This window comes from Monopterus albus, unplaced genomic scaffold, assembly GCF_001952655.1.
Source record: "Monopterus albus unplaced genomic scaffold, M_albus_1.0 scaffold2.1, whole genome shotgun sequence".
Lineage (NCBI taxonomy): Eukaryota > Metazoa > Chordata > Actinopteri > Synbranchiformes > Synbranchidae > Monopterus > Monopterus albus.
In genome coordinates, this window is record NW_018127882.1 from 8,481,967 (window position 1) to 8,491,202 (window position 9,236).

The window sequence follows — 9,236 nt, forward strand, 5'->3', positions numbered from 1 at the left end:
GGCAGGACAGTGTTTACAGTAAAACCCTGCCACAAGGGTCAAAAAAGAAAGTGAGACAAGCGTCATTACTGTGTATACTGCAAAAAAAACCACAAAGTAAAATGGCACGGCATCTGAAGCGGAAACACAGCAGTGACACAAAAGTCGCCCTAGCAATGTGTCTTCCATCAACATCAAAGAAGTGTCGCCAAACATTCGAACAACTTCGTAGGAAGGGAAATTATTATCATAACATTGAGGTGTTGCAGAAGGGTGAGGGCGAGATAGTAACCTATAGACAGCCATCAAAACATGCAAATGCAGAAGATTATTTGCCATGCAACATTTGCTATGGGTTCTTCATAAAAGATGAACTATGGAAACATGAGAAACGGTGTCGCAGAACAATCCAGAAAAAAAAGAAGAGTTCAAGCTGCTGCCTCAGCTCTCCTTCCATACAAAGGACAGCCATCAGAAAGATGCTCAAACATTAAGAGAATGGTAATTGACAAGGTGTCCCTTGAATTAAGACATGACCCTCTCATATGTGTATTTGGAGATAGACTGCTGGAGTAACACGGGAATGATCAATCAAAAGATGGTCATGTCAGTCAAAAGATGAGAGTTGGGTAGATTTTTACTTGCTGCCAAGTCCCTTGACCGTGAAGTTGAGATGCTGTAAGATGTTTTGGTGCCACCTAAAATTTCTTTAGCTGTGGAAGCAGCAAAACAAGCCTCTGGGTTCACCAGCTCCAAGTACAGGTATAACACACCATCTCTTGCTTTCAAGTTAGAGCACTCGCTGAAGGCAGTATGTGACATTGTGATTGGGGATCATATAAAGGCTGAAAATGATGCAGCTGCAGGCAGAGTAAAGAGCTTCTTAGACTTAATGGCAGCAGAGTGGGACCTCTTTCTGTCACGCCATGCACAAACAAACTTAGAAGAGGACAGATGGAACAAAAAAAAAAAAGATCCCACTCACAGAAGATGTGATGAAGCTGCATCAAGTATTGAAGTCCACAGCAGAGGAGGCAAAAGTGAAACTCATGGAAGCGCCTAACCCTAAAGCATTCAAGATTCTCAGTGAGTGCCTTCTCTTACAAATCATACTTTTCAACCTAAGACGGCAAGGTGAGGCAGCAAAATTGCCTTTGTTGACCTATAGGAACAGAACCAAAGAAGAACCAAATGAGGACATTATGCAGTGCCTTTCAAAACTGGAACAAGATTTGAGTCATGAGTTTATCAGGTTGGTGATAAGAGGGAAGAGAGGTCGTAAAGTACCTGTGCTGCTTTCCAGCAAGGTGACAAAATCACATGATTTACTCATTGAGCAAAGGGGTGAGGACAATGGCATTGTGGGTAGTAATGAGTACGTCTTTGCAAGACAGCGTTTGGATTCTCATCTCTGAGGTTCAGACTGTTTGAGGAAATTATGCAGCTGCAAGTGGGGCAAGGAAGCCTGAAACACTCACATCAACCCACCTGAGGAAACATGTGACTACACTTAGTCAGATAATGAACCTGAAAGAAAATGAGTTGGATCAACTTGCCAAATTTATGGGACATGATATTCGTGTTCATCACTATCACCTAACCGAGAACACACTTCAGCTTGCAAAGATGAGCAAGCTGCTCATGGCAATCGAACGTGGAACTGAGGTCTACACAGGCAAATCTCTTGATGAGATTGATTTGGGCATACAAAGTGAGTAGAAAATAGATTTCATAATAAAATGCAATTTATACTTAATGTTTTTTTTTGTTCTACTCGCCAATTTAGTATGTGAAGTAAGATAAGTTCACAAAATGTTGTTTTTATCAAAACAGGTGGTTTGTCTTCTGAAGTTAGAGCTGTACAGAAGTCTCAAGTCAGTGAAAGTGACACAGAAGTCTTCAATGAGAAGTCTCTGGAACCAGCTCAAGAATCCTATGGTATGAAGCCATCAGCGCTGTTACCTTGAATATCAGCTTTCTTTCCCGTCTATAAATGACAAAGTAACTAAAAATGTCCATCCTGGTTACTTCTTCTCTTTAAGGGTCCTCCAAATGCAAGAGGTCAAAGATGGCATCTGAATCATCTCAAGTTTCAGACGGTATGAACATTTTTTTGGGTCATGCGAGGAGCACTGTGGAATGAAATATTGCATTATCTGATAAGACAAGGATTCGTGGTTAATAGTGAAGTGATGTGTTCTTCTGCTACAGAAGAATCAGACATGCTGACTCAACAGGCCTCAGCTACAGGACCATCACAGAAGCTCAAAAAGACAGAGAAAACAGGTACTGCTCAGTTCTCAGACTTGAGTAGTGTTAATTACAGTAGATGTGGATTAACACATTACAAATTAGATCACCAGATACATTTTTGATTTATCAATATTGAGAATGTCTATCACATTTGTCATTTCTATTTCAGCTGTGGGCCTACAATTACTCTACAAAAACAAACGCCAGCGCAGGCCGTGGAGTTCTGCAGAAAAAGCAGCAGTGTGGCGATAACTGGGGCAGTGCATCACTATGCAAAGAGTTCCTGGTAAAGAGGTCTGCCTCAAGGCACTTGAAGCAGAACCAGCACTGGGCAGTCGCAACTGGAAAGATTTAAAGAATGATGTCCACAACTCCATCATGTCTCAAAAAAGGAAATTGTTCTAGTTCATTTTTAATTTATGTTGTGCAAATAAAGCCAGTTGTGACTAATTTCATGTGCTAAATTTGTTTATCAAGCTTCTATCAATGGAGTGGGTGAATTAAAATAGGTAAATCAAGATTAGAGGACTTTTACAAACATTGCTTTCAGTGTTATTGGTTTTAAGCAAACTTAGCAAGTGACATGTAAGATTGAAAAAAACCTAAGTTTTAAATACAATCAAATTTAACCCTTGTGTTGCATCCAGGTCAAATTGACCCATTTTTAGATTTTTACTAAAAGAAAACTGACAAAAGAAAAAACGTTGACCTGAACCTACGTGGATTATACATTATATTTACATATAAATAGTCTGAGCCAGTGCCCAGGGACTCTATGCTTCGTTATCACCAGGGAATGGAGCTCCATAGTGGGGGAAAGGAACCGGCTAGCTCCCCTGGTGAACCAGAGCTCCAGGCACTCGGCGCACCGGTTGAACCTGTGTACCCACGCTTAAGCCCCCTCCCTGGGCTAAACAATTTAAAACCGCCTGGCCACAACTTCATGCCCCTGGTACTCCAAATGGAGTTTCATGCCTCTGGTATTACACTGTGTGGGAACAGAAATTTTCTAGGTCCCAATATTGAGCACCAGGACCACAGGTCATTAAGTTCTATAAGTCCCAAACAGGCCATGCCGCGCTCTGCTTCACCCACGGAGAACCACACATCTCCGGCCAGGCTCTTATCATCTCCAAGCCCTCAGTGTGAGGGCTTGGAGATGTCTAGAAGATTTTAGTGCCTGGACAAAACTTGAGGTTCAGTAACTAACCTTTAGTTTGCTCAGTTTTAAACTTCAGTTATGTGATAAGAGGCGGTGGTATACATATTATCACATGAAAATACTTGACGTTTTTTTGACCACAGGCTGACCATTTAGCAAACACCATCCTTTGATACTGTACATCCTCTTGATTTAAATAATTTTCTTAATTTCAAATGAATAATTCCAAGGACAAGAGTGGATATCGCTGCATAACAGATCCTAGGAGCCTTCTTGGTCAACAGAAATGACTGAGGTTTTATAAATAAGGAGCCTTTCTGTAAAGAGAGCTTGTTTGCATTTCTAAAACAATGCAGGATCATTGGAAAACATTACGTTGGCCCTTGTGGTACAAGTGCAATAGCAATGATATTAATTTAAATGAGCCGACTGAGTAAACACTCTCAAAGCCTCCAATCCCTGTGCAAAGAATTGGACACTAGCATGTTGGCGCCCTGGGTATTTACAGGACAAGCTATATTGGCAAGATAGGTATAGCCCCCACTGTACAAGTAATTAGACATAATGAGACAATCCAACAATATTATGTATTCTGGATCACCTGGTGCACTGAATTACATCCTGCATCCAAATAAAGGCAGATCCAATAAGTGAAATGTAATTTTCACATGTCCACCCAGACTGTAAAGATAATGGACATCTGTTGCTCCCCCCGGAGGTGTCAGTGATTTTATAGCCGTGGCTCTTTATGTAAATTTAACATATTGTAAATTAATTTCTATTTTGCACAGAGCAAAGATTACGGGTTCACTGTAATACTCTTTTTTTGGCCCTCTGTTGAACAAAGCTGAAGCACTGAGGAATATAATGTATCAGCTTGACTAAGAGAAGACAAAAGTGGAAGCCGTAAAAAAAAAAAAAGCCTAATTTCCAAGCTCAACAAGGCTGGCACTAGTTAATTAAACTTTGTGTCTTGTTTAACATCGTTTAAATAATTTATTAAGGCTATTGGAAAGAGAAAAATAGGATGAAGGTGTGAGGGGAAAAATCCTGTTTCATTTTATCATCCTGAGTCATTTGTTTTCTTTTTCATTACCTCCAGTCAAAAGTAAAGCTTGGAATTTAAACAACTGATCCTCTGAACTCACGAGGACATTAAATGTAGCTTTAAGGTGGGGCACAATTCAAATTTGGCTTTTTATATGTTAGCAGATTTGATGGCTTAGTATGTGATTTTGGCTGGATTTCTCTGTGCTTATGGAGGCAAGGCCGGTTTCTCCCTGATAAAAAGGAAACCTGTATGTCTGTTCTTTGTTCATGTTCTGAGCATATGGGAACTAAGCTTTTCTTTCTTAAAATGTCATAAGTTTGACTTCCCACAGCGCCACCCTAGAGAATCATTATTTCATGCCTACTTCATTCTCTGTCAATCAATACAGCCTTTGAAAATATCACTCACTCTCTCTCTCTCTCTCTCTCTCTCTCTCTCTCTCTCTCTCTCTCTCTCTCTCTCTCTCTCTCTCTGTGTGTGTGTGTGTGTGTGTGTGTGTGTATGTGTGTTAGGAGGTTGTCATGAAATATTAGACCATGCGACCACAGATTTTGATTTTTGCTGATAAGAGGCCCGATGAGAGCTATAAAAAGTAATATGAAGGTCAGGTTGAGGTCATATGTGTGAATTTGTTCTGTCTCCAGAAGATTGATCTAATATTCACATCTGTTTAGATAATGAGGTCTTTGTTTTTTTGCAATTAGTTTTTCCTTATTTATTAGAAAATAACTGCTAACTTGCTCCAAGCTTTTCTAGTTTCTTGACTATAATTTAGATGGTGTGTGGTTTATTGTGCATGTGCATAGATATATGATGACATTGAACTGCAGCCATATTTCCCAAAAAAGTGTTGACTCCCTTGTGATGCTGACTAACATAATTAAAATAATTAGTTTTTAGCAATAACTGTTCCAAGCCACGCAAACCAAATGCTCATGCCAAAGCCACCTTCCTTCCCCAGTTATTCACTTTGCAGAGGTGAAGTGTCACTGAAAGACAGTGATAAGAGACAGTGGGATGCATATAAAGACTAAAAGAGAGCTGCTGTGAGACAGAAAAAAACAAAGTGGGACAATGTGACACAGACAAGTGGCTGCTCTGTGCCCTGATAGATAAGCCAGGCAATTCTCAAGCAGCTCCTCATATCTTCCTTTATGCTTGATTGTGGAGACAGAGTAATCTTTCAGGATACCCCCTATCCATCCTCCTCCTTTCTCCATTTTATCTTGAATATAGAAACTTTAAACATGGTAGAGAGGTACCTGAATTCCTTGTGCTATGGTCCTGCTCTTTGACGCTGTTCCCAATCAGTATGAAATTTGCTGTAAATGTGTTAAATCAAATCGCTAACAATTTGTAAAGGGATCCCATTGTCAAGAACCTCTGGGAGAATTAACATGATTTTGGGAGTGGGGTCGGGGTGTGACAGAGACAACACAAATGAGAAGATGAGTTTTTGTAATGCGCTGCAGAGTCATTTTCTCCCATTAGTAAGCTGGCACAGTTTGCTCCTCCCATGTAGCTGCAGAAGAAAATAAGATTTGAGTGGTGGGAGCAGATGAAGTGAGAAAAGTAAATTGCACATAATTTCATTTGGGTGAACACCTCCCTGCTTCCATTACCTCTGAATAAAATGCTTAGTTATCATGTTTCAGGATATTACCAGTTATCAATGCAATCAATATGAGTTTCTTATAATATTTAATTTTGCTCCTGTTTAGTTTGTGCAGCTCTACCCATTTCTCATTTTTCCTATCCCCCTGTCCTTTTTATGCTCTTGCCCAGCTCTGACTCAGCTGAAAGACTCCTGCTGCAACAAATAAGTCTCACATTCTTGGGTTGGTGTTTTTAATCCTTCTTTCCCTGCTTCCTTCCTTCTAGTCTAAACCTTCCATCCATATCTCACATGGTACCAAGTGTTTGTCCACCAGTGTCTTTTTCAGCCTCCAGACTTTCTTCTTTCAGACTGGAAGCACATTGAGGAGAAGTTCCAAGGCAATGTGAGTATGATGGACAGAAGAGGCTTAAGAGGAGCACAGTGGAAGCTAGAGGAGGGAAAGTGATTGAGAAAAGAAGGCAAAGACAGAAGTGTTCAAAGGTATCGAAGCAACATTCAAAGCCTGTGTGTATGTGTGTGTGTGTGTGTGTGTATACACACACACACACAGTATATTTTTTTTGTGTGGAGAGAAAAGTTAGCCCACAGTCTACTCATTTACTTGTAAATACGTAGGTATACTGTCGTGGGAGTAAACATAAAATTAGAGCTGTGTTTATTTCACTTGGACCAGGAGCCAACGTGCACTCTTCAATAAAAACTGTTAGGTGAAGTTAGGGATAAACCGATCCAGCCATTATTTCTGTGTCACTGATACAGTCCAGAGATGCACACTGTTCTGTTTAACAGGAACCTTGACCAAGCATCAAGTCGGCAGGATAAACAATGCCAGTGTTTTATGGGGGTGAAGTTTACTCTGGTAAAACATGTTGAACATAATGTCTCTACATCAGACAGAGGAGTCTTCATTATTAACTCAAGAGCAGAAGCAATGAAGTCCTGCTCGCATCATCTGATTGGCATCAGCGGCCCTGTTTACTCTTCACTGTGGCTGAGCCCTCCATCAGCTTTGCTTCATTAGATTCTTTGAGAACTCCCTCAGACAGCAGTAAGCGTTCCTGTCACATTCAACTATATAAACATTTGTAATAGTCCTCAACATAAATGTCTCTGACTGAACGCAAATATACTATACCAGCAGGACTTTATTTCAGTCAGAAATGTTGGCACTGAACATTGGCAGAAAGATCACATCTTGAGGAAGCTCTTTAAAGAATCGAATAAGTTTCCACATATGAATGGTTTGTCTCAAAGTCCTAAGTCTCCCATCACATTCATCTAGTGAACATATAGAAGTATCATACACAAGGCCAGTCAGCTCAGTATCTTCCAGAACACCAGTGTTACTGTATGTTGACTATGCTAATAAAGATGTTAGTGATGTTAAATGACATTTCAAGTCAAGGGTTTATTGTCATATGCACAGTGAGGAAATGCGTTTGTCATCTGCATGAATGCCACACAATATAAATGAAATATAAAGTAGAAATGTAGGTGACACAAAATCTAAATCACAAAATCTAAGAGACTTTACAATGAAAGAAACCAATGAAAGAAGCATAATGGAAAAATACAACAAGAACACTGTAGTGAAGAGAGAATGTATGCTACATGGGAGCTGTGTGTGATGGTAAATAGGTGGCAGCTATGGGGTGAGGTGGGTGAGTTTGTCATTCCCACCTTGCCCCCATGTTCCCCTGGTATTGGAATTCAAAATAGTGGCCTATTGTTCATGAGATGGCCTGTTTTAAGAATTAATCCTTGAGCATGTTAGCAAGGCATGACGAGTTAAAGCTAAACCTGTTGATCACAGAAATGTAAGACAATATTCTCCATGTACCTTTTCATTATTTTCATTACTGAGCATAGCCCTTTACTCTTTCTTTTAATTCCTCAGTCTGCTGGCATGATCATTAGCTGATGCTGGCAGCCAGTATCCCCCCTCATTTAAGTGCCAGGGATCCACTAGACATTTCATTTGAATTTCAGCAGTCAGTGCAGTTTAGTTTTTCTCTCTGCCAGGTAGGCAGTGGCTCACTGGCTCACGCAGGCAGGCCACCAGGTTTGTGAAGTGAGCCCAACATTGAAGCTTGCCATTAATAATGCAGTCTTCTCCAGGGAATATTTGCCCTGCAGATTTTTGCCACAGTATTGATGCATGTAAATATGTATGGCAGTGAATCATAACTGCATTAATATATATATGGTTGAATTTGAAAATGTATACATTTTATATTAAAACCTATTTTAAGAATTAAATTATTTAGGGTCGATTTGCCTGTATGACTTTACAGTCGATGCACTGAGTAACTGATTTGTGATGTTGCAGTTGAACAGTGTGTACATAAAAAAAACCATACGGTTTTATTGTTGTGGCTGGAAAAAAGCTAGTAGTTGTGGCAAAAAAATGTATATTTACTGACTAAAGACATGAAGAGAGTCAATCGATCAGGCTTTTTCATTTTATATGGAACTTGTATATCTAATTTGGTTGAATAACAGCTTTTCATAACCTTCAACTTTGCAGAACATATACCTCTCAAACAGTAAAGGACCTGGAAACTAATGCTCTATGGAGTTTCCTGACCAGTGTGTGCAACCTCTTTAAAGCCATTACAGGAGTCATTTAGACTGTAATAAATCTCTGCAAATAAAGGCCATGAGATTGATTGTTTCAGCTTGCTTTCAGTTTTTACCTCAGGTCAAGCTGAGTACTTTTCATTTATTGTGAGATATATCTAAATCCAATAGTCCACTGTGGAATGTCATGGAGTTGAGTAGTTAAGATGCATACCGTGTAATGACAGCATTCCAGTGTGACTGTGACATCGCCCCCTTTCCTCCCTGTTTCCTGTCTTTTTATTGTGATGCCTCCTAGAAAATATGTCCATATACATCTAATCTGTAACATTTTGAATAACACACTACTGACCTGATTATATTTATTAGCCATTATTATTGATATACATCTGTATTATGAACATTAATGTACCTGGCAAATCACAAAAAAATTGTTGATCCTGAATGTTTCAGTAAAATGGCCTTTGAAAATGTACTTCATTTGTGTTCTGCCAAAGTGTCCACTCATCTAATAGCACCTATAGCATTATTAGCGGTTAAGTTGTTAATGTTTGGACATGGGCAGCATTTGCTTAAGGGGTCGGGCTTCCCTT